This window comes from Prionailurus viverrinus, chromosome B4 (assembly GCF_022837055.1).
Source record: "Prionailurus viverrinus isolate Anna chromosome B4, UM_Priviv_1.0, whole genome shotgun sequence".
Classification (NCBI taxonomy): domain Eukaryota; kingdom Metazoa; phylum Chordata; class Mammalia; order Carnivora; family Felidae; genus Prionailurus; species Prionailurus viverrinus.
The window spans coordinates 80776870-80803560 of NC_062567.1; the positions used below are offsets into that span (position 1 = coordinate 80776870).

At 38.3% G+C, this 26691-nt stretch overlaps 1 protein-coding gene across 9 annotated transcripts in view; it reads right to left on the bottom strand.

Annotated features, from left to right (window-relative positions):
* The window catches only part of R3HDM2 (R3H domain containing 2), a 163520-nt gene that overhangs the window by 56484 nt on the left and 80345 nt on the right, over positions 1 to 26691 (bottom strand). Inside the window, exon 1 of one of the 9 annotated variants that reach the window (XM_047867933.1) lies at positions 8074 to 8092. The exons of the other annotated variants lie outside the window; for them this stretch is intronic. The gene's annotated coding sequence lies outside the window, so the exon portion shown is untranslated. Of the gene's footprint in view, positions 1 to 8073; positions 8093 to 26691 lie in introns of those variants that run through there. 9 annotated transcript variants of the gene reach the window in all.

Here is a 26691-nt window from a genome sequence, read left to right on the forward strand (position 1 = left end):
CATCCAACTTCAGCTCAGGTCATGATCTCATGGTTCATGAGTTGGAGCTCCACGTAGGGCTGGAGCCTGCTTTGGATTCTGTGTGTGTGTCTCTCTCTCTCTGCCCCTTCCCTGTTCGCACTCTGTCTCTCTCCCTCTCAAAAAAATAAACATTTAAAAAACAAAACAAAACTGCTTTTTACAAAAAAATCAGTTCAGGTCGGGGCACCTGGGTGGCTCAGATGGCTAAGCGTCCAGCTTGATTTCAGTCCAGGTCATCATCTCAATGGCTTGTAGGACTGAGCCCCACCTCACCTTGGGCTCTGCACTGATAGTGTGGAGCCTGCTTGGGATCCTCTCTCTCTGCCCCTTCCCCACTCGTGTGCTCTCGCAACTCTCTCTCTCAAAAAATAAATAAACATTATTTTGAGAGAAAGTGAGAGACAGAGTGTGAACGGGGGAGGGGCAGAGAGAGATGGAGGCACAGAATCCAAAGCAGGCTCCAGGCTCTGAGCTCTGAGCACACAGCCTGATGCAGGGTTCAAACCCACGAGCCCTGAGATCACGACCTGAGCCGAAGTCAGATGCTTAACCGACTGAGCCACGTAGGAGCCTACCCCCCTCCCCTACCTCCCGGAAAAAAAAATAAACAGTCAATTCAGTTGGAAAGACTGTTTCTTTCCAAAAGAAAGAATTCCAATGTTTGATATAGCTGTAAGCACAGACCTAAGGCAAGAGATCACTGAAGAGTGCCTAGTTCCTTCAGACTCTGTTATCCATGATGGCTGGTCAGATATGTAAAGAATACCCAATGTTTGTTGGCTCAGATCCTAAGGAGCCCTCACTTCTAGAATGCTGATCATTGATCACTCTGTTGTGTGCAGAGTTAGACACTTTACAAATAGATATCATCATTCCTTTTTTATAGAAGAGTAAACTGAGGATCAAACTGATCAGACAGCAAATTTTGTTGACTCTAATTTCAAAGTATATATCCAAAATCTGATGACTTCCTACACTTCCACTGCTACCACCCTGGTACAAACCACCATCTCTCTTGGTGGAATGACTGCAATAACCTTCTAACTGGTCTCCTGCTTCCAATCTTGCTCCCCTACAGTATTTTCTAAACATAGCAGCCAGAGTGATTATGAAAAAACATTTTCAGATCATGTTACACCTTTGCTTAAAACCATCCAATGGCTCCTCATCTCAGAGCAAAAGCAGAGGTGCTTAAAATGACCTACAAAAGTTTAAATAATCTGATACCAGTTTGCCCTCTGACCCCAACTCTTATTACCCACCCCCCCAACTTTTGCAGGTCCAGTCACACTGGCTCCCCCATGCCCTAAACCCACTTTATGGTGATTACTTTTTGCTGTTCCTTCTTTCTGCCTGGAATGATCGTTTTCCATATAACAGCATGGCTTGCTTACTTTTTCTCTTCAGGTCTTTACTGAAATGCCATCTCAGTGAGCCTTCTCTGGTCGCAATAACTAAAATTATAAAACCCCAAATGCTTCTTAACCTACTCCCCTAAGGCCTCCCCCACAAAAAGTTACTCAATCAGATACCAAACAGACTTTTTGCTTCTCTCTGCTTAACAGATAAATCTGAAGTTTGTTTTCTTCCTTCTCTGAGATAGAAAGTGACAGTATAATGAAAAGTTCACATCTCCCTCATAGAGATGCAAATACCTCAAAAGAGGAGAAAGAACAAACCCATGGACCTCTTGAGGTCTGTGTCAGTCCTTCAAGTCTGTAAAGAGCCAAGCATGGCAGCACTGGAGAAGAGAACAAGACTCACCATAATTTCTGATATAAAATGTAAATTCCCTGATATAAAATATGAGAAACATAATACTCTTGACTTCTTCCATTTACAAGATCTAGAGAGGGAATTTTCTTAGTATGACTGACTCAATCTCTAAAGCAATAAGGTACAGGAAAGGATAACATGCCATGATTTGCTATGACAAAGAACTAACACCGACTGAGTGAAATCTCCCAGACCTATGTCAGTCAATAAGTATGAAGAAGCTAGGAAAGTGAAGACAGAAAACATGGAAGCAACTCCCAGCTAATTCTCTAACTCCAGACAAATGGTGTGCTAATATAATACCAACAGGGATCTACCATATCAGAGTGGAAGAGAAACAAGGAAAAGCAAGTAAGAAAAAAGTTGCCAATTTCCGACTCAGCTTGAAAGCTACCAAAATTTGCAAGGCCTCTCTAGATACAAAGCCCAATCTCCTCTGGTCTAGAAGGCCAGAGTTTGACTTAGACTTGGCCTAAGCTCCACTGACTGCAGCAGCAGCCTGATTCACAAATAGGTGATAGGTGTTTCCTACTATATCTTCTTCCAATCAAATCACATTAGGAAAATAATGTATCATTACAGTGTTTATATTAAACTGCAAATTTTGAAAGAGAAGAGAAAAACACTTTACACCATTCTTGAAACATTTTGTTTCACAGCTCTATGTACAGTTGTGGTATTAATGTCATATATCACTCGGTAAATGAATTCTGCAAGGTTAAATAATGATATGTTTATGTTCTTTCTGCTCATTGGCCCCCAGATCAGCCAATCTGATCCAGGACTCCATGGCAACAGGCTCTATCACTAAGAGCTACAAGATAAGATTTCCTCTGCCTTTTTTTTTTTTTTTAATAAAGTATTTTCCACAGAAACTGCTACAAATACTGTCAAAAAGTAGTCTCCTCAGACAAATAAAAAATCCTGCCATTGATATGCTAAAAATGAACAGTGGAAGGAAAGAGTGAATAGCAATGACAATGAATCTATGCAAATTAACAAGGGATCTCCAAAACTCCACAGAGATTTCCCTTGTTTAATTTCAGTAGAGAAATTCAGGAATCCTTAAATTGTGAAAAACCAACACCAAGATAAATTGAAGATTAGTATTAGGGGAGTGCTGCCCAGCTGAAATCACAGTATTGAAGCTTCCCAGGCGATAATATATAGAGAGAGCTAAAAGTTTTAACTTAAGACAGCCAACCTTTGGGGCCCTGGGTGGCTTAGTCAGTTAAGCGTCCAACTCTTGATTTCAGCTCAGGTCATGATCTCACGGTTTGGGTTCAGCCTGCACTGGGCTCTGTGCTGGTAGCACAGAACCTGCTTGGGATCCTCTGTCCTGCCCCTTCCCTGCATGCATATGCAAGCTCTCTCTCAAAATAAATAAACTTGAAGAGGAAGAAGAAGAAGGAGGAGAAAGAGAAGGGGGGGGGGAAGGGGAGGGGAAGGAGGAGAGGGAGGAGGAGGAGAAAAGGCAGCTAATTTTCTAAGTTTCCCATCATTTTTTCTGAACTGTTAAAGTGAGCCTCAAAACTCACAGATCTCAGGTTCTTATTGCCCCTATTTCTTAAATCACAGTTCATATCGTCCTTCAAATTCTGTGATGTCTTCTTCTCTACATTCCCCTCCCCTACCATCCTCTACTATGCTTAGAGAAAAAGACTGCCATGTCCAAATGAGGAAATAATACATTTGCTCTTCACATACCATATGTCCCTATTCCTTCTCCATCAGCTGTAGACCTCACTGAAACAAAGTGGAAGCAAGAGAATTACAAAGTAGTTAAGGAGACTAGACTGAAATAACCCATCATTCTCCCTAGAGGAGTTCACTGACATTCTAAAATCCACCTGACATATTACAACATATTCTGCTTTCCAGCATGCTTTTCACCAATAACTGATAAATATTTCTGGCTGCAACAAGCAACTCTGGTCCCCACCTGCTGGTATATGGTGGTAAGTGAATGCTGAAAAGTAGACAGAATCTAAAAGGTCGGGGTCAAAATTAGCTTGGAAACTGTACATTTCCATCTGGCTCACATTGTTGTGGCTTTTTGTTTTAATTGTGCTAAATACACATAACATAAAAATTACCATTTTATTCATTTTTAAGTATACAGTCCAGTAGCATTAGGTACATTCATATTATTTGCATTACAGAAGAGAACATAGTTTCAGACACAAAGGCCATGGTAAGAGACTACAATCATTCTTTCTGTGATTATTTACTAAACTTGTATTTATTGTACAAGTCACTTATTATTAAGAAGTATAGTTTAGGGGCCTGGGTGGCTCATTCAGTTAAGCGTCCAACTTCAGCTCAGGTCATAATCTCATGGTTTGTGGTGGGTTCGAGCCCCACACTGGGCTCTATGCTGACAGCTTGGAGCCTGGAGCCTGCTTCAGATTCTATGTCTCCCTCTCTCTGTTCCTTCCCCACTTGCACGCTCTAGCACTCTCTGTCGCATGCGCTCTCTCTCTCCCTCTCTCAAAAATAAACGTTAAAAAATTTTAAAAAGAAGTATGAAGAAGTATGGAGAATAGTCAAATGTTACTATCTGATACTAATGCCCACTAAATCAGTGATCCACACATATATTTCCAGTATGCTTTTCACATGCTGAATATAGTTTCTTACGTGCACATCTCAGTTCCCAAACAAGTCCAAAGCATATAGAGGTCTACATCTCTTTTGTCAGCACTGAGTTCCAAGGGACCCATAGTTAGCATGCTAACCCATGTTAGCAGACTAACATGAGAAGCAACAGACAGAGTTCTAGAAACTCCTAGAACAGAGAAAACATTTCCTGTTACACTGTTTCAAATTTCCAATGAATTGAGGCACTATTAAGAGAATTAAGGTTGTTAAAGAGACAGCAAAGAGGTAAAATGTTAACTTGTAGTGGGAATCATAATATCAAAGCTAAAAAAAAAAAAAAATCACTACCAGCCCTCTCTCTAGATCAGTTGCCTTTATACCTTTGTAACAGAAAACCCAAACATTTTGTTCCCTTTTCTAAAAAAAAATCCTGGGCCAGTAGGCAGAGAAAAACAGCATATTTACTAATCTCAGAAGCACAAGAAGCTGCATGAATAGGCTATTTTCTCAGTGATGCTGTCTTCCAATGTGAAAGCCCTGGGCTCTGGTCAGAGGAGGCCATTTTCCTCAAGTACCAAAAACAGCTGCAGCAGCGATCATTTATTGTGCATCTACTGTGTTCCATTTATATAAGGAATTTATATAAGTTCTATCACATTTATCTTCACTTTCACACATTTTGAAAATTTACTTTCAGATACTAACAGTAAGGATTTAAATTTTTTTCTTTAAAAATTTTTTTAATATTTATTTTTTAGAGAGAGTGAGACAGAGTATGAGCAGGGGAGGGGCAGAGAGAAGAGGGAGACACAGAATCCGAAGCAGGCTCCAGGCTTTGGGCTGTCAGCACAGAGCCCGACATGGGGCTTGAACTCACAAACTGCAAGATCGTGACCTAAGCCGAAGTTGGACACTGAACTGACTGAGCCACCCAGCTGCCCCAGGATTTAAGATGTTTTCATCTTTCTTTTAAGATCAGAAAAGTATTATAGGCTTCTTTATATTTATAGAAAACACACACAAAAAGAAAAGAAAAAACAACCATAAACTATATAACTAAGAGATAACTGCTATTAATAACAGTATTTTCAGACATATTTTTCTAAATTTTGTTTCCATATTTGTATGTAATTTACAATCACATTGCATATATTTCCATATCTAATATACACACATATATATATTTTTAATCAGAGAGAGAGAGTGAGCATGCACACGAGTGGGGGAGAGGGACAGAGGTTGAGAGAGAGAATCCCAAGTAGGCTCCATGCTCAGAGTGGAGCCTGACACGAGACTTGATCCCATGACCCTGGGATCATGACCCAAGTCAAAATCAAGAGTCGGACGCTCAACCGACTGAGCCACCCAGGTGCCCCCATAACTAATAATTTTTATAGTTTACATTACATAGAACATCTTTATACCATGATTTTTTCTACTACTAAAACTGTGACAAAAATACAACTGTGGCCATTTTCTCCATTATTTTAAAAACAGTCATTTTTTAAGTTTTAAGAACAGAGAGAGAGAAAGCGCTAATGGGGGAGGGGCAGAGACCGAGGGAGAGAGAGAATCCCAAGCAGAGCATGGAGTGTGACCCCACGACACTGGGAACATGACCTGAGCAGAAATCAAGAGCTGGTCGCTCAACCAACTGAGCCACCCAGGTGCCCCTAAGGTTTTATTTTTAAGTAATCTCTACACCCAAATATGGGGCTCAAACTCACAATCCTGAGATCATGAAAGGCACACTCTACCAACTGAGCTGGCCAGGTACCCCACATGTACCATAATTTTTAACTATTTTCCTATTATTGGATATTGAGGAAAGCTGTTACTTTTTATAATAAAATAATGCTGTGATGAACATCTTTGTACTTAAGTCTTTATTCACATTTCTCATCAACTCCCTAGAATATTCAAGAGTTCTGGGGGTAAAAAACGTCCCCCCAGGTACACTCCAGTTAACAGAAGCGAGGCTAGCCACACTATCTGTAGTGTTTCTCAACTGTTCCCCCAGGAACATAATAATGTCCACTTCACACATCCCATGACAGTGCCTGGACTTTAAGGACATTCACCCAGGTAGGGCTTCTCAGTTTCTACTTTTCTTCAACTCATGCCCCATTTTAGTGACATTAACTCTTCTTTCCTATATATTCCACTAGGAAAAATATATACCCTGTACTCCTTTAGACTCACTGGCCTAAGAAAATTAATACGGAGGAAAGGACAAAAAGTTACACAGGAAAATGTTCTCTTTTATGTTAATGTCACACACACCATTCACTAGCTCTTGTCAGTATACCTTGATATTAGAGAGCAATCCAAAAGATGAAGCCTCAAAAACTACAAAAAAATAACTCTCTAAATCCTTACTTTGAAACTATAAGAAGGTAAAAGGGTGTGGAGATATTGAATATTTCAGTATTTGTTTGTGATTTGACATATGGTCAATCATTTAAGATCCTAGATTTTTTAAAAAGTAAGCTTTATACCCAATGTGGGCTTGAACTCATGACCCTGACATCAAGAGTCACATACTCTACAGACTGAGCCAGCCAGGCCTGCACCAGGTCTTAGTTTTTTTTTAAGCTTGTGAATTTAAGGAGTCTTTCTATATAGTACTTCATATAAATCTTACAGTCACAAATATATGGAAAAAGAGTATCACCTCATCAACTCACAGAGAGAAAAGCAGAGGATACAAAGTTTCAGAGGTAGACAACAAAGGCAAGTGTCCTAAGATTTTAAAGCACATCAGAACAATGGTACAAAGGAAAACACAAAACAAAAAATAAAAAACAACCAATCATCATCGACAGAAGTCAAAAGATGAATGATGGCCAAGGAACGAAAAAGAGAGCAATTAATCTGAGAGAACATGTTCCCAATTTGGCCTCAAATAATAAGCATCAAATTAGAAAAGATACTTCCTCAAAGGATGAACTGTGTCAATTTTAAACTTAAGTACTAGATTATACAAATACTCATTTAAAAAACTCAGTATCTTACATGGCTTTAAAATCACTCCGGCTTCTCAAAAATTACTGGTCACCTGAAGATATAAATGGTACATTCCTAAACATTAATAATAATGGCTAATGCAAACCAGGAACTATCTTTAAAGACTTTACATGCACTAACTCTTTTAATCCTCAAAACAACCCTAGCAGGTGGATACTATTATTATCTTCATTTCATGTACTTTACATACGAAGAAATGGAGATATTAAGTAATTTGTCCAAGGTCAGAGAACCAGCAATTGGCATAGCTGGAATTTGAGCTCAAGCAGCGTAAATCCAGAGTCTAAGCATTTAGCCACTATACTTTTCCAAAAAACAAAAAACAAAAGAGGCAAAACAAACAAACAAACAAACAAAAAACACACCTCCCAATAGACTATTTAACTATAGACTATTTAGTAGGTAGGCTAGGAGCTAGGAGAGAAGAACATCAGAAAGAAGTCTGTAAAAAGTTTTAGGCACAGAAAGAGTCTCTATCAATTTTGCCAGAAAGTTCTTTTGATATATATCACATTTCAAATTATTCCAAATAGGGTGATGGTAAGCACCTTTTGCAAAAGCAGTTCTTGATCTTTTCTTCCCCCTTTAACAAAAAAAAAAAAAAAAATGTGGAAAAAAAGGAAGGATAAAAAGAAACTGAAATCTTACTTCTCCAACACCTTTCAACAGCTTTTCTTGCCTTGACCTTTTCCAAAACCTTGATGGTTAGAAAACAAAGATGAAAAAAGAAGGCACTTTCAGTTGAAATAAAAAGACCTCTTAGTAATTTTTCCACTGCTAATGACTGAAACATCTAAGACTTTAGGTCGATCCCACCCACTCCCAAATGGAAGGAAAACCAAGTTAACAAAACCGTCATCTTTTAATTTCACAGCAGTTTTCTTCCCCCTCTAAGGCTATTCCTGTCCTCGCTGCAGACAGGGAACTGCTCCCAGTGACGTCAGAGCAGTCTCCCAGCAACGATTAATAGGGCTGTCCACCACAGGGGTTTCCTGAAAAGCTAGCAAGAAATTATCCACATATTTGCTGCAATACTGAGATGCAAGGATGTGGTGGAATTTCTCTTAACTCTTACAGCTCCAGTCTCTGGCAAGGTTATTCTGGAATGCTCTCAGTTTCCCCTAGGATTATCTTCCTTTTTCTTACCCTACTTCTCTCCAAATAAAATTATAATTTTGTTAGTTTGAAATACTTACGCCTGTAATAAATATTGATATATGTGAACTACCATAAAAATAGGACCGAATATAAGTCCAGCAGACATTACTCTTTTCATTTCATACACAGAAAAAATGAAAGCAGAGAACAGAAAAGCATGTCAGGACAGAAAATAGGCAAGCAAGTCCTTAAAGGTACTTTTCCATATATGCCTCCCAAACACACCCATAGACAGGCAAATCTTAAATTTTCCTAGGCTCTAGTCTACTCAATTTTTCACACTGACCTCTGCAGGCAGCCCTCCAGAGATCAATGGTATTAAAATGGAGTTGCATAAAAAGAAACTGGATGCCCAAACACTTACTTAAACCAAAAAAAAGGTAAGTTAGGTTCACACCCAAGAGGATATCTAACAATTTCTTCCTAAAGCTTTGCTTTAGCTCCATACATTCAAAATGAGAGTTTTTACTTTAACTACAATAGCAAGGAATTTCACCCATCTACTTATTTTTTGAGGTCTGAGAAACAGTATACAAACTGCCTGCTCAGGACCAGTGCAAATAAGGTAGAAAAATTCCAAATTCCAAAGCTCAACCTAGAATTACTCATGGATGCGAGGTTCCAGAAACCTGCTTATGAGCCCTTTTTCATTCCATATTTAGAAAAAGCAATTAAGTAAAATTCTTTAGAAGCAGGACATACAGGGTTAATTCAAACACTATGCTTCAGCAATCCTGACTTTGGCCCCAACCTATTCTAAAAGGAAACAAACCAAATAGCATCGCTATCATTAACAGTATCCCACTTTGGCTTCGGCTCTGTTCAGTGGAACCCAGTTATCATCAAGGCATCGATGGAAGAACGCACCGCTTCAGATGGATTTTCTTCTTCCTTCTCTCTGTCCCCTCCCTCTCAGAAGAAAAAGACTGCAAACAAAATCACTACGTCACTGGAGGCAGAGGGAATCCCATCTCTGCACTCTTTAGAAACCAAGGCCAGCAAATAAAAACAGGCCAATTACAAGAAACAAACAAGTAATCCAAAATAAGAAGCAGTAAACCCACAGGAAATTCTTATAAGCTCAATACGTCAGAATGCATGTTTCAGTAAAAAGGCTGAACACGTTCCTCCTAACATGTTCAAAATCAAAAAAAGCTTCTAAGACACGGCAAAGGCGACATATTTCTTATCACAGTTAAAGACTAGGGGGCAGTTACATAAAGACATAGGACACAGAGATATATTCACCAGCCGGGTGTGGATTGCTGTGGAATGACACAGTGAAGGATATTTATAGGGGATTCCCTGCTTCCTGCAATGTGCGTCAACAGCATCACCAAAGAGAACAGAAATCACCACTATTCTCATAAGCTAAATCTGAATGAAGCATCGCCTGAAATAGCCATTGAAGAGGTAGAATCTGAATACAATAAAAGTTCTAGCAAACCTAATTTTTAAAATATTTTAAAAATAAAACCCAGCAAATGAAAATGCCCACAAAACTTAACATATGAGAATTCTCTAATTTTCCTAGTTTGTATAATACAGTTAAATTGACTAAGATAAAAAAGAGCTTTCTAGCTTCTTCCCTACTCAGTCTGTGGAGTTCAAGGACTTTTATATAAAGAAAGAAAATTATCCAAAACTCACCCCAGATGGATCTGCACTTAAACCAACAGCAAGCTCACATTATTAATGGAGACCTCATTGTAAGAATCTGTTCTGCTGGAATTTTGCAGAAGAAATTCCTTCTGGGAAACCTGTGCCTCTTCCCCCACCCACGGTCCCCTCCCACCCCCTTCACCCTTGAATGAAATGCTACTGATCCTTGCTGCTGCGTCTCCAGCAGGCTAATTGCTCTGACAAGCAGCTCTGAAGCAGACCACGGCCCAGCTGTTCAGAGGGATGTCACCCAGAGCTCTGCCAATAGTCACACACACACACACACACACACACACACACACACACACACAGGCCGCAAGAGCACCCCTCCCAACTCGTCTTCTCGCTCTCATTCAAGCACTTCAGTGACATGCCTGCCTCCACACTGCTCTGAGGATAGCTTTTAAAGACACAGCAGCAGTTCTTTCCTGCTGCATATGTTGAGATGCCAAAATAAAGTCTTATTACAGTAGAATAACAAGTTGTAGATATGTATGGAGTTAAAAGTTCACTTTGAAATTTACTTGGACTTTTTCTAATCTAAAATAACTGAGGACAGAGAAATGGTCTTTGCTTAAAAGCTACTAAGTTGTACTTCAGAAATTAAGAGCAAACCTAGACAGAGAATTTTATTTCCAGTGAGTTATATAGGTAGGCAACACAGAATACTAGTAGCTATCTGTTCCTCCCTCCCTATGTGTCTCCAAAAGGATGGGGAGGAAAGACTTTGGCTATAAAATGGGGGGAAGAGGAAACTGTGATGGCATCTTACTGATTAATGAAAAAGGACAAGAATAGAGTGTAAGGATGTGGATGAAGATAAACAGAACTTTAAAAAAGGAAGTGATACAAAAGACACCAGGAAAGAAGAGTAATAGTTCTTTTAATTTTTATTATTATTTATTATTATTTTTAATTAATTTTTTAAATATTTATTTTTTAGAGAGAGAGATAGTGTGCAAGTGGGGGAGTGGCAGAGAGAGGGAAACACAGAATCTGAAGCAAGCTCCAGGCTCTGAGCTGTCAGCACAGAGCCCCATGCAGCCCTCAAACTCATGAAATGCGAGATCATACCTGATCAACCTACTGAGCCACCCAGGAGCTCCAGAAGAGTAACAGTTCTTAAAAGTATGCATGGCTATGGGACAGAAGACACGTAAGTGACCTTGGGTCCTGATTTTTAAGAGCCCAAGGAAAGGTAGTAATAATCTCTATTGCTACATTTATTTTTTTTTAATTTTTTTCAATGTTTATTTATTTTTGAGAGAGAGAGAGACAGAGTGCAAGCAGGGGAGGGGCAGAGAGAGAAGGAGACACAGGATCTGAAGCAGGGCTCCAGGCTCTGAGCTGTCGGCACAGAGCCTGATGTGGGGCTCGAACTCACAAATCGTGAGATCATGACCTGAGCCAAAGTCAGACGCTTAACTGACTGAGCCACCCAGGCGCCCCACTATTGCTACATTTATAACTGGACATTATAAATGGTGCAAAGTCTTCAGTAGCACAAACTAATACATGGTAGGATCCAGGCATCCTGAGAAAAACAATAAAACCTGTCACAAAGACAACTAGTTGTTCATTCAACAATATATTGGTTGTGTACTTGTGTTCTTACTACGGGCCCGACACTATGATAAGCTCTAGGAATATGAGATAGATTCATTAGGGGTCATACAGAAGGGAAAAAAAGGATCTGGCTTTCATTCTGAATGAGATGAAGTGATTAGGGGGTCAGAAAGCTGATCTTGAAGGGACAAAAGACCACTGATAGAAATCTGGCTTTTACATTTAGAGGAGAGGCCATCTCACTTGAGATGACAAGCCACTGGGAATTCTTAAGCAGAAAATGGAATGCATTTGACCTATGTTTCTCTTTTGCCTCCAAATTTTTGAGAAAATCTAACATTCAGAGATTTTGCAAAAATAGTACGAGTCACCTAGATTCATATACAGGTTAGTACATATGTGTGCATGCATCCATGTGTGTAAATTTTTTTCAGAACTATTTGAGATGTTCTCATAATGACCCTTCACACATAAAATAATTCAGCATGTATCTCCTAATAAAGTCACTCTGAACTATGAGAATAACCACTACTCAAGGCCCAGATGGGTTAATGGGTAGAGCACCTGCTAAAAAAATCTAAATAGTACTGCAAAAGCTTAGAAAACTCAAATGACTTTAGTATCACCATCTACTGAAAGCTGGACAGAATTTGCAAGGTGAACCTAACCAGGTCAAATGTCTGCTAAAATAAAAGCCAACATTCACCCTAGCATTTAAACTACACCCAGACTATTGCTTCTCGGCCTTTTGGATAAGATCAAGTGTAAACTAGACCCAGACCCTTGTAATATAATACTCATATTTTCCAGAATACAATCCAAAAATTACTTAGCATACAAAAAAAAAAGATACAAGATAATTTCAATTTGTATAGGAAAAGAGATGACCAGATACAAAATTGAGATGACACAGATATAAGAAATCTGACAGCTATTAAAACAGCTATTATAAAAATTCTCCAACAGCAGTATAACATACAGACTTGTTGAATCACTATGTTGTACACTTGAAACTAATGTGAACACTGTGTATCAACTATACTTCAAATTTTAAAAAGGTATTTTAAAAGATTTTTGTGGAGATAGAAAGATAATCTATCACTTGAGAATTGTATTTAAGCATGAAAAATACCCCCTATATTGAGCTAATATCCCTAACTATGATTAAAATAATAACTTTCTTTTATTAAAAAAAAAAAAGAAAATCTTTCCCTAAAAAATTAGGGAAGCATTCCTGAAACTAATGGTAAGACAGAATGTCTCAAAAAAAAAAAAAAAATAGAGGATATAAAAAGAACCAAATGGAAATTTTAGAATGAAAAATATAACAACCAAAATATAAATATTCACTTGATGGGTTCAACAGCAGAACAGAAATGAAAGAAGAATCCAGTGAATTTTCAGACAGATCAAATTCAAACTGAACACAGATAAATCTGAAGATTCAATAGCAATTAGAGGCGCCTGAATGGCTCAGTCGGTTAAGCATCTGACTTGGCTCAGGTCATGATCTCATGAATGGTGAGTTTGAGCCCTGAAGTTGGCTCTCTGCTGTCAGCATACAGCCTGCTTCAGATCCTCTGTCCCCCTCTCTCTCTGCCCCTTCCTCACTCTCTCTCTCTCTCAAAAATAAACATAAAAAATTTCAATAGCAACTTAAATAGGAATCAGCTCGGGACGCCTGGGTGGCTCAGTCGGTTAAGCGGCCAACTTCGGCTCAGGTCATGATCTCACGGTCTGTGAGTTTGAGCCCCGCATCGGGCTCTGTGCTGACAGCTCAGAGCCTGAAGCCTGTTTCAGATTCTGTGTCTACCTCTCTCTGACCCTCTCCTGTTCATGCTGTGTCTCTCCCTGTCTCAAAAATAAATAAAGGGGCGCCTGGGTGGCGCAGTCGGTTAAGCGTCCGACTTCAGCCAGGTCACGATCTCGCGGTCCGTGAGTTCGAGCCCCGCGTCAGGCTCTGGGCTGATGGCTCAGAGCCTGGAGCCTGTTTCCGATTCTGTGTCTCCCTCTCTCTCTGCCCCTCCCCCGTTCATGCTCTGTCTCTCTCTATCCCAAAAATAAATAAACGTTGAAAAAAAATAAATAAAATGTTAAAAAAAAAATCTTACATAGGAATCAGCTCAAATCTGAACAATAAAGAGAAAAAAAGATTGGGGGGAAAAAAAGAAATTATCAAGGACCTGCAAGACAATAGCAAAATGTCTAATATTTGGGCCATCAGTGTCCCAAAAGGAGGGAATAAAGAGTGTGGTGAAATATTTGAAGAAACAATGTTTAAAAACTTCACTAATCTGGGAGGCACCTGGGTGGTACATTCAGTTAAGTGCCCGACTCCATCTCGGCTCATGATCTCACCATTCATGAGTTCAAGTCCCACATCAGGCTTTTGCACTGATGGTGAGGAGCCTGCTTGGGATTCTGTCTCTCCTTCTCTCTGCCCCTCCCCTGCTTGTGCACATGTTCACTCTCTCTCTCCTCTCAAAATAGATAAACTTAAAAAAATTAATTAATTAAAAAAAAAAACTTCACGGGGCGCCTGGATGGCTCAGTCAGTTAAGCATCGGACTTCGGCTCAGGTCATGATCTAACAGTCTATGAGTACGAGCCCCGCGTCGGGCTCTGTGCTGACAGCCCAGAGCCTGGAGCCTGCTTCGGATTCTGTGTCTCCCTCTCTCTCTGCCCCGCCCCTGTTCATGCTCTGTCTCTCTCTGTCTCAAAAATAAATAAATGTTAAAAAAAAAATTTAAAAAAATAAAAAAAATTAAAAAATAAAAAAAATTAAAACTTCACAAATTTGGGGTGTCTAAGGGCTCAATTAAAAGTACAACTCCAGGGGCGCCTGGGTGGCGCAGTCGGTTAAGCGTCCGACTTCAGCCAGGTCACGATCTCGCGGTCCGGGAGTTCGAGCCCCGCGTCAGGCTCTGGGCTGATGGCTCAGAGCCTGGAGCCTGTTTCCGATTCTGTGTCTCCCTCTCTCTCTGCCCCTCCCCCGTTCATGCTCTGTCTCTCTCTGTCCCAAAAATAAAAATAAACGTTGAAAAAAAAAAAAATTTTAAAAGTACAACTCCAGCTCAGGTCATGATCTCACAGTTGGTGAGTTTGAGCTTCACAATGAGCTCTTTGCTGTCAGCCCAATTCAGATACTCTGTCCCCCTCTCTCCCTGGCTCTCCCCCCACTCGCGTGCGCTCTCTCTCTCTCTCTCTCTCTCTCAAAAGTAAATAAACATTAAAAAAACTTTTAGGGGCACCTGGGTGGCTCAGTCGGTTAGGCGTCTGACTTCAGCTCAACTCATGATCTCACAGTTCATGAGTTTGAGCCCCGCATCCAGCTCTGTGCTGACAGCTCATAGCCTGGAGCCTGCTTCAGATTCTGTGTCTCCCTCTCTCTCTGCACCTCCCCCACTTGTGCTCTGTCTCTTCCTCAAAATAAATAATCAAAAAAAAAATTTTTTTTAACTTCACAAATTTGTAAGACATAAACATATAGAGTCAAGAAGCTCAGCAATCCCCAAATAGGATAAATAAAACAAAATCTACCCCTGGATTTATAATAATCTCATGGCTTAAAACTGAAGACAAAAAAAAAAATCTTGAAAGCAACCAGAGAAAAATGATGTGTTACCTATTAAGGAAACAATGATTTGAATGACCTTATATTTCTCATCACAAAGGGGGCTTAGAAGGAAATAACATTTTATTTATTTTTTTTATTTTATTTAAAAAAAAAATTTTTTTTCAACATTTATTTATTTTTGGGACAGAGAGAGACAGAGCATGAACGGGGGAGGGGCAGAGAGAGAGGGAGACATGGAATCGGAAACAGGATCCAGGCTCCGAGCCATCAGCCCAGAGCCTGACGCGGGACTCGAACTCACGGACCGCAAGACCGTGACCTGGCTGAAGTCGGACGCTTAACCGACTGCGCCACCCAGGCGCCCCAGGAAATAACATTTTAAAGTGCTAAAAGGAAATATAGCATTCTATATACAGAGAAAATATCCTTCAGTAATGAAAATGACATAAAAACATTCCCAGATAAAGAAAAACTAAGATAATTCATTGCCAGCACACCAGTTCCCAAAGAATGGCCAGTGGCACCTGGGTGGCTCAGTTGGTTGAGCATCCTAATCAGTTTTGGCTCAAGTCATGATCTCTCAGTTCATGGGTTTGAGCCCCAAGGCAGGCTCCTCAGCACAGAATCTGCTTGGGATTCTCTCTCCCTCTCCCTCTATCCCTCCCCCACATGCACACACCCCCCCCGAAAAATAATTTTTAAAGATAAAATAAAAGAATGGCCAAAAAAAAGTTCTTCAAAAAGATGGGGAATAATACACCTAATCTTAGAAGACCAGGAACAAAGAAAGAAAAATATAAATACTAAATATCTGGTTACATATAATAGACTATTCTCTTCCTCTTGAGTTCTTTAAAATATTTGATATTTGCAAGCACAAAATTCTACGATTATCTCATGGAATTTTCACTGTATGTCAATAAATGCAATAGATAAGACAACTACAATATTAAGCGGGGGATAGGACAGGAACTGATACGGTATTAAGGTTTCAACATTCTACCTAATGGCAAAGTATTCATTCTAAGTAGACCATAAGTTAGGTGTGTGTATTGAGAAAAAAAGAGAGATCCCTAGAGCAACCAATAAAATCTACACAAAAAGGTATAGTCAAAATCTAACAGATAAATTTAAATGACTAAAATGGAAAACTACAAAATGTTCTAATGACTCTAAAGACAGGAGAAGGATATCATCAGAGGATTAAACATAGGAAGAATAAAGAAAAAAAATATTATGGGAGACTTAAATCTAAACATATCAATAATTACATTAAATGTAAATGGTCTAAAAATGCCAATTAAAAGACAGAGGCTGTTCAAATACAAGAAATACAGAAACTTCAAAAATAATGATATAGGCAGGTTGAAGGCAAATAGAATAATCTGCGCAATATGATACTTTGTTTTTTTTTAACGTTTATTTATTTTTGAGAGGGACAGACAGAATGCAAGTGGGTTAGGGGCAGAGAGAGAGGGAGACACAGAATCTGAAGCAGGCGCCAGGCTCCGAGCTGTCAGCACAGAGCCCAACGCGGAGCCTGAACCCACGAGCCGTGAGATCATGACCTGAGCCGAAGTTGGATGCTCAACTGACTAAGCCACTCAGACGCCCCTCAATATGATACTTTAATAGTGTATACAAGACATTAGACATTAGTGAAAACCCATAGAACTGTATAATACAAAGACTGAAACCTAATATAAATAATGGACTTTACTTAATAATAATGTATCAATATTGGCTCATCAATTGTAACACATGTACCACACTAATACAAAATGTTAGGGGAAACTGTGTATTTTGGAGGAGGACTTATATGGGAACCCTGTGCTTTCTCCTCAATTTTTCTATAAACCTAAAATTACTCTAAAAAAATAAAGTCTATTAATTTAAATTTTAAAAGATCAAAAAAAGATACACTATACAAATACTCACACACACACACACAAAGGCTGGAATGGCTATATTAATATTAGCCAAAGTATACTTCAGAGCAAAGAAAGTACCAGGGATAAAAAAGAATATTAGATAATGATAAAAGGGGCATCTCATCAAGATGACATCTATGCACCTAACAACAGAGCTTCAAAATTCACAAAGCAAAAACAGAACTAGAATTAAAAAATAGACAAATGCACAAGTACAGTTGGATGTTTCAAGACCTCTCTTCCTGGAATAGATGGACCCATTAGACCAAAAATCAGCAAGGATATAGAAGAAGTGAAAAATATCATCAAATGACAGGATCTAATTGACATTTATAGAATATTCCAATTAAAAATGGAATATTCATTCTTTTCAAGTGCTCATGTAAACATTCACCAAGATAGGCCATCTATCTTGAGTCACAAAAAAACCTTAACAAATTTAAAAGAACTGAAATCATAAAAAGTACATTCTCTCACCATAACAGAATGTGATTAGAAATCAATAACAAAGATATTATAGGAAAACCTCCAAACACTTGGAAATTAAACAACATACTTCCAAATAATCCATGGGTGAAAGAGGTAATCTCAAGAAAAATTGGAAGATATTCTGAACTGAACAAAAATGTAAATGTAATATACCAAAATTTGTGGGATACAAACTAAATACATACTTACAAGGAAATATATATGTAGCACTAAATGCTTATATTAGAAAAGTAGTGTCATGTATTGAATATCTGTGTCCCTCCAAAATTCATATGTTGAAGCTCTAATCCTGTGCAGCTTTATTTGGAATGGGGTCTGTAGGAAGTAATTAAGTCAAATGAGGTTACACGGATGGGGTCCTGATCTGATAGGATTAGTGCCCTTATAAGATGGAGAAAGCTTGCTCCATCTTCCCTAGCACATATAAGAGGTCCTGTGAGTATACAGCCAGAGAACAGCTGTCTACAAGCCAAGAGAAGAGGCCTCCTCAGAATTAAGCCTACTTTGTTGGCACCTTAATCTTAGACTTCCCAGCGTGGAGACCTATGAGAATTAATTTTCTGTTTTTGAAGACACCCATTCTCTGGTATTTTGTTCTAGCAGCCTATGCTGACTAATACAAGTAGAAAGGTCCTGGGGGGCCTGGGTGACTCAGTCAGTTAAGCGTCTGACTTTGGCTCAGGTCATGATCTCACAGTTTGTGGGTTCGAGCCCCACACTGGCATCTATGCTGACAGCTGGGAGCCTGGAGCCTGCTTCCGATTCTGTGTCTCCTTCTCTCTCTGCTCCTCCCCAACTCGTGCTCTGTCTCGGTCTCTCAAAAATAAATAAATGTTTTTTGAAAAAAAAAAAAGCAGAAAGGCTTATATACTAACTTTCCATCTTTAAAAAAAAAAAAAAGGTGGCACCTGGGTGGCTTAGTTCGTCGAACATCCAACTTTGGCTCAGGTCACGATCTTGTGGTTCATGAATTTGAACCCCGCATCATGCTCGCTGCTGTCAGCACAGAGCCCACTTCAGGTCCTGTGTCTCCTTCTCTCTCTCTCCCCCTTGCCCACTCATGCTATCAAAAATAAACATTGGGGCTCCTGGGTGGCTCAGTCAGTTAAGCATCCGACTTCAACTCAAGTCACGATCTCATGGTTCATGAGTTTAGGCCCGGCATCTGGCTCTCTGCTGTGAGCACAGAGCCTGCTTTGGATCCTCTGTCTCTCTGCCCTTCCCTCCCATAAACAAATAAACATTAAAAAAATAAACAAAATAAACAAAAAGAACAAAATAAACTCAAAGTAACCAGAATGAAGATAATAATAGAAAGCAGAAATTAATAAAATTAAAAGCAGGAAAAAAAAAATCAATGAAACCAAAAGCTGATTCTTTGAAAAGATGTCACAAATCTCTAGCAAGACTGAAAAGATAATAAAATTGACAAAACTCTAGCAAGACTGACCCAGAAGAGAGAAAACACACATACTAACAGGAATGAAAAAAAACAAAAAAACCCCCAGGAGTGCCTGGGTGGCTTAGCAGGTTAAGTGTCCAACTCTTGGTTTCAGCTAAGTTCACGATTTCATAGTCTGTGAGATTGAGCCCTGTGTCAGGGTCTGCACTGACAGCATGGGGCCTGCTTGGGATTCTCTCTCTTCCTCTCTCTGCTCCCCCCCAACACTCCCCCCACACTCATGGGCACACAGTCTCTCTCTCTCAAAATAAATAAGTAAACAAAGAAACAAACATTAAAAAAAAAGATATCACTTTGGATTCCACAGACACTAAAAAGATAAATCAACAACTCAGGAACAAAAGATGTTGGTGAGAATGAAGAGAAAGGGGAACACTTTTGCACTGTTGGTGAGAATGCAAACTCGTGCAGCTACTCTGGAAAACAGTATGGAGGTTCCTCAAAAAATTAAAAATAGAACTACCCTACAACCAGGCAATGACACTACTAGGTATTTATCAGAAGAATACAAACATGCTGATTTGAAGGAGCACATGAATTCCAATGTTTATAGCACACTATCAACAATAGCCAAATTATGGGAAGAGTCTAAATGCCCATCAACTGACGAACAGATAAAGAAGATGTGAGATATATATATACAGTGGCATATTACTCAGCAACCAAAAACAATGAAACCTTGCCATGTGCAACAACATGGATAGAACTAGAGTGTATCATGCTAAGTAAAATAAGTCACTTATCAGTCAGAATGATAAAGATCACGATTTCACTCATATGTGGGATTTAAGAAACAAAACAAATGAATATAGGGGAAGGGAAGGAAACATAAGATAAAAAGAGAGGGAGGTAAACTCTAAGAGACTCTTAAACACAGAGAACTGAGGGGTGACTGAGTGGCTCAGTTGATTAAGCCTCTAACTCTTGATTATGGCTCAGGTCCTGATCTCAGGGTTTCCTGAGTTCTAGCCCCACATAGGCTCTGTGCTCTCAGCTTGAGATTCTCCCTCTTTCTCTTTTCCTCCTTTCTTTCCCTTTCTCAAAATAAATAAATAAACTTAAAAAAAAACAGAACTGAGGGTTGCTGGAGGCGTGTTGGGTGGGGGGATGGGCTAAATGGGTGATGGGCATTAAGGAGGGCACTTGTTGGGATAAGCACTAGGTGTTACATGTAAGCGATGAATTACTAAATTCTACTCCTAAAATCAGTATTACACTATATGTTAACTAACTTGGATTTAAATAAAACTTAAAAATTAGAAAGAAAAGATAATAAGCATTACACACAATTCTAAACACATAGATTCAACTACTTAGTTGAAACAGACCACTTCCTTAAAAACTACAAGTTATCAAAAGTAATCAGAAATAAATTAGATACTTGAATAATCCTATAACTAACAAAGAAATCTATAGGGCCCAGATATTTTCTCTGGTAAATTTCAGCACACATTTACAGAAGTAATTATATCAATTCTGTACAATCTCCTCAGAAAACAGAAGAGAAGGAAACACTTCCTAACTCATCTTATGAGGCCAACATTACCCTGATACCCAAACCAGGCAAAGACATTACAAGTACAGACCAATATCCTCATAAAACAAAGATGCTAGTATTATCAACAATAGCCAAAGTATGGAAAGAGCCCAAATGTCCATCGATGGATGAGTGGATAAAGACTATGTGGTATATATACACAATGGAGTATTACTCAGCAATCAAAAAGAATGAAATCTTACCATTTGCAACTATGTGGATGGAACTGGAGGGTATTATGCTAAGTGAAATTAGTCAGTCGGAGAAAGACAAAAATCAGATGACTTCACTCATATGAGGACTTTAAGAGACAAAACAGATGAACATGAAGGGAAACAAAAATAATATAAAAACAGGGAGGGGGACAAAACAAAAGAGACTCATAAATATGGAGAACAAATTGAGGGTTACTGGATGGGTTGTGGGAGGGGGGATGGGCTAAATGGGTAAGGGGCATTAAGGAATCTACTCCTGAAATCATTGTTTCACTATATGCTAATTTGGATGTAAATTTTAAAAAATAAAAAATAAAATTAAAAACAAAACCAAAAACACAAAGATGCTAAATGTCAACAAAATACTAGTAAATCAAATCCAGTAATATATAAAAAAGATAATGTATTACAAACTAGTGGGTGTGTCACAAGAATGCAAATCTGATTCAATTTTTGGAAATCAATCAATGTAATCCACCATATTGAATCTAAAGAAGAAAAAAAAAAAAACACATGATCATTTCAACCACTGAAGAAAAAAGCATTGCACAAAATTCAACACCCAGTCACAATAAAAACTCTCAACAAACTAGGAATACAAGGAAATTTCCTGAGTTTAAAGGGCAACTGTAACAAACTTAAAGACAGATTCCTTCCTGGAGCACCTGGTTGGTTTGGTCCATAGAGCATGCAACTCTTGATCTCAGGGTCATGAGTTCAAGCCCCACATTGGATATAGAGCCTACTTACAATTAAAATAAATAAGTATGTAAATAAAATCTTTTAAAAAATCCCTAAGATGAGAAACAAGACAAGGCTGTCCACTGTCAACCATTACTATTCAACATCATAGTGAAAGTCCTAGCCAGTACAACAAGCAAAGAAAAAGAAATAAAAGGCATACAGATTGGCAAGGAAAAAATAAAAACTATTTTTCTTCAGAGACAATGTAATTATATAATTGTATACATATAAAATACATGAAACTACCCCTCTACACACACACAAAACCCTAGAACTAGTAACTGTGTTTAACAAGATCACAGGACACAAAGTCAGCACTGCCCAATCAAATTTCCATATATAGCAATGAATAATTGAAAACCAAAAATTTTACAAAAATACCATTTATGATCGCTGCCTTGAAATTAAATACTTAGGTATAAACGTAACAAAACATGTACGGGATCTTTACCCTAAGAACTACAAAAACACTGAAGAAAGAAACTGAAAACCTAAACAAATGGAAAGACATACCGTTTTTATGGGCTAGAAGACTCAACATAGTAAAGATATCAATTTTCCCCAAAATGATCTTTAGATTTAGTACAGTCCCATTCAAAATCCCTATAGGATTTTTTTGTAGATAAAAGTAACTCCAATATTTATATGGAAAGGCAAAAAAGCAGAACAGTCAAAATAACTTGGAAGAATAATGTTGTAGGAATCACAGTATCCAATTAAAAAATTTTTTTCTTAATGTTTATTTTTGAGAAAGACAGAAAGAGCAGGGGAGGGGCAGAGAGAGAGGGAGACACAGAATCCGAAGCAGGCTCCAGGCTCTGAGCTGTCAGCACAGAGCAAGATGTGGGGCTCAAACTCACGAACCACAAGATCATGACCTGAGCCAAAGTCGGACACTTAACTAACTGAGCCACCCAAGCACCCTTCACAGTACCCAATTTTAAGACCTACTATAGAGTTAAAATAATCAAGACAGTATGGAATTGGCAATGGGAGGAACAAATAGATCAATGAAACAGAATAGGAAATCAAAAAATAAACCCATACAAATATAACAACAGACGTATTTTACAAAGGTTCAAAAACAATTTAATGGAGAAAGGACAGTCTTTTTAACAAATGGCATAGAAACACTGGATATACAAATGTAAAAATAAACCTAAACCTTATACAAAAATTAACTCAAAATAGATTGTTGATCTACCTAGAAAATGTAAAATTATAAAATGTTTGGAAGAAAACGTAAGAGTATATCTTTGTCACCTGGAATTAGGCAAAGAGTTCTTAAATAAGATACCAAAAGCACAATCCATAAAAGAAAAAAATGACAAGTTGGACTTTATCAATAAAACTTCTGTTCAGCAAAAGGCACTGCTAAGATAAAAAGACAAGACACCAGATGGAAGAAAATATATGCAAATTATGTATACAACAAATGACTTGTATCCAGAATAAAGAACTGTCAAAACTCAATAATAAGAAAATCCCAGACTTTAGCCTCTACTACAAAGCTGTAATCATCAAGACAGCATGGTATTGGTACAAAAACAGACACACAGACCAATGGAATAGAATAGAGACTCCAGAATTGGACCCACAAAAGTATGGCCAACTAATCTTTGACAAAGCAGGAAAGAATATCCAATGGAAAAAAGTCTCTTTAACAAATGGTGCTGGGAGAACTGGACAGCAACATGCAGAAGAATGAAACTAGACCACTTTCTTACACCATTCACATAAATAAACTCAAAATGGATACAGGACCTGAATGTGAGACAGGAAACCATCAAAACCCTAGAGGAGAAAGCAGGAAAAAACCTCTCTGACCTCAGCCGCAGCAATTTCTTACTTGACACATCTCTAAAGGCAAGGGAATTAAAAGCAAAAATGAACTATTAGGAACTCATGAAGATAAAAAGCTTCTGCACTGCAAAGGAAACAATCAACAAAACTAAAAGACAACCAACAGAATGGGAAAAGATATTTGCAACTGACATATCTGACAAAGGGCTAGTATCCAAAATCTATACAGAACTCACCAAGCTCCACACCCAAAAAACAAATAACCCAGTGAAGAAATGGGCAGAATATATGAATAGACACTTCTCTAAAGAAGACATACAGATGGCCGACAGGCACATGAAAAGATGCTCAACGTCGCTCCTCATCAGGGAAATACAAATCAAAACCACACTGAGATACCGCCTCACACTGGTCAGAGTGGCTAAAATGAACAAATCAGGAGACTATAGATGCTGGAGAGGATGTGGAGAAATGGGAACACTCTTGCACTGTTGGTGGGAATGCAAACTGGTGCAGCCGCTCTGGAAAACATTGTGGAGGTAATTCAAAAAATTAAATAGATCTACTCTATGACCCAGCAATAGCACTGCTAGGAATTAACCCAAGGGATACAGGAATGCTGATGCATAGGGGCACTTGTACCCCAATGTTTACAGCAGCACTCTCAACAATAGCCAAATTATGGAAAGAGCCTAAATGTCCATCAACTGATGAATGGATAAAGAAATTGTTGTTTATATACAGAATGGAATACTACGTGGCAATGAGAAAGAATGAAATCTGGCCTTTTGTAGCAACGTGGATGGAACTGGAGAGCGTTATGCTAAGTGAAATAAGTCATACAGAGACAGATTCCACATGTTTTCACTCATATGTGGATCCTGAGAAACTTAACAGAAGACCATGGGGGAGGGGAAGGAAAAAAAAATTAGAGAGGGAGGGAGCCAAACCATAAGAGACTCTTAAAAACTGGGAGATGGGTATTGAGGAGGGCACCTGTTGGGATGAGTACTGGGTGTCGTATGGAAAGCAATTTGACAGTAAATTTCATATTAGAAAAAAAAAAGAACGAAAATCCAACTTAAAATGGGGCAAAAGACTTAAATATAAAATACTGATAATTCTAGTGAATATATGGAGCAACTGGAACTCTCATACATTGAAACTCTCATACAAAAAAAAAAAAAAAAGAAACTCTCATACATTGATTGGTATAGCCACTCTGGATATACAGTTTGGTAGTTTCTTATTAAGTTAAAATACACCTACCCTATGACCCAGCAGACCCACTCCTAGCTATCTACCCCAGAGAACTTACATTCATACAAAACCTGTACAAGTATGTTTATGGCTGCTCTATTTATAATTGCAAAAAAAAAAAAAAAAAAAAGGATACAACCTAAATATTCTTCAGTCAGTCAATGGAAAGAGGAACAACTACAAGGGGCAAAAGGGAACCATTTAAGGTGATGGACATATTCTCTGTCTACACTGTGGTGGTTACAAGATTGTATATTTTGTCAAAATTTTATAGAACTGTTCAGGGGCGCCTGGGTGGCTCAGTCAGTTAAGCATCGAACTTCAGCTCAGGTCATGATCTCACAGTTTGTGAGTTCAAGCCCCACATCAGGCTCTGTACTGGCAGCTTAGAGCTTGGAGCCTGCTTCGGATGCTGTGTCTCCCTCTTTCTCTGCCCCTCCCCCATTGGTGCTCTGTCTCTGTCTCTCTTTCTCTTTCAAAAATAAATAAACGTTAAAGAAAATTTTTTTAAATAAAAAACTTGTGGGGCGCCTGGGTGGCGCAGTCGGTTAAGCGTCCGACTTCAGCCAGGTCACGATCTCGCGCTCCGTGAGTTCGAGCCCCGCGTCAGGCTCTGGGCTGATGGCTCAGAGCCTGGAGCCTGTTTCCGATTCTGTGTCTCCCTCTCTCTCTGCCCCTCCCCCGTTCATGCTCTGTCTCTCTCTCTGTCCCAAAAACAAATAAACGTTGAAAAAAAAATTAAAAATAAATAAATAAATAAATAAATAACTTGTGTAGAACTGTTCACTTAACAAAGGTAAATGTTATTCTATGTAAATCATACTTCAATACATATGACTTTTAAAAATAAGAAGACAATTAATAAATAGGGGTAAGCAATGACTGGAGGTAGTATAGAGTAAGCAAAAATGGTAGAATGCTGATGATTATCGAAGGGTACATGGGGTAGATTCATTATAATACTGTCTTTACTTTGTATTTTCGAGATTTTTTTCATTAAAAAAAAAAAAAAGCCAGGAGAACCGGCAAAGCAGACTAAGAAGGAATGGCATTTAGAAAGGAAAGTGTGATGTTCTGGAAGCCAAGTGAAAAAACATTTCAAGGAAAAGGCAATAAACACTGTCAAATACTGATAGGTCAGTAAGATGAGAATTTACAACTGGTTACTGGATTTAGGAATAGACAGCAGTGGTGGTAAAAGCCAAAACAGAGTGGGTTCAAAAGAAAAAAGGAGATCAATTTATGATAGCAAGAATAGAGAACTCTTTCAAATAATTTTGCTGTAAAGATTAATGAGGTGGTAGCCAGAGCAGAGAGATGGTAAGATGGACAGACTGAAATATATTTGAGTCCTAATGTTACTTAACAAAATTATTCTCTTAAAGAATCATTAACTAAATCCATATAAAGTATATTAAGATCCCCAAATCATATTAAGTGATAAAAGCAAGATGCATTTGCCAAAATCTTTTTGAGTATTTTCTATGTTCTAGGTACTACGCTAAGCATTTTAAATACTTTTCATTGAAATCTCATTCTTCAATAATCACAAATATATAAAACATTTGTATATAAAAATGTTCATAAGCAATAAATAAATATAAATATATATATTTACAAATAAATATATATATATAACAAATAAATAAAAATAATAAAAAAATAAAAATGTTCACAACCATTATTTTTAAAAGAGAAAAACCTGGAAATAGCCAAAAAGAATAATAATAAATGATGACAAATTCAAACAATGAATATAAAGTCACCCTCATGATGTGTTTATAAATTATTTTAATGACAAGGGAAATGTGATAGTCTACATACAAATCTTATGCAAAACTATATATACATGATGATATTAA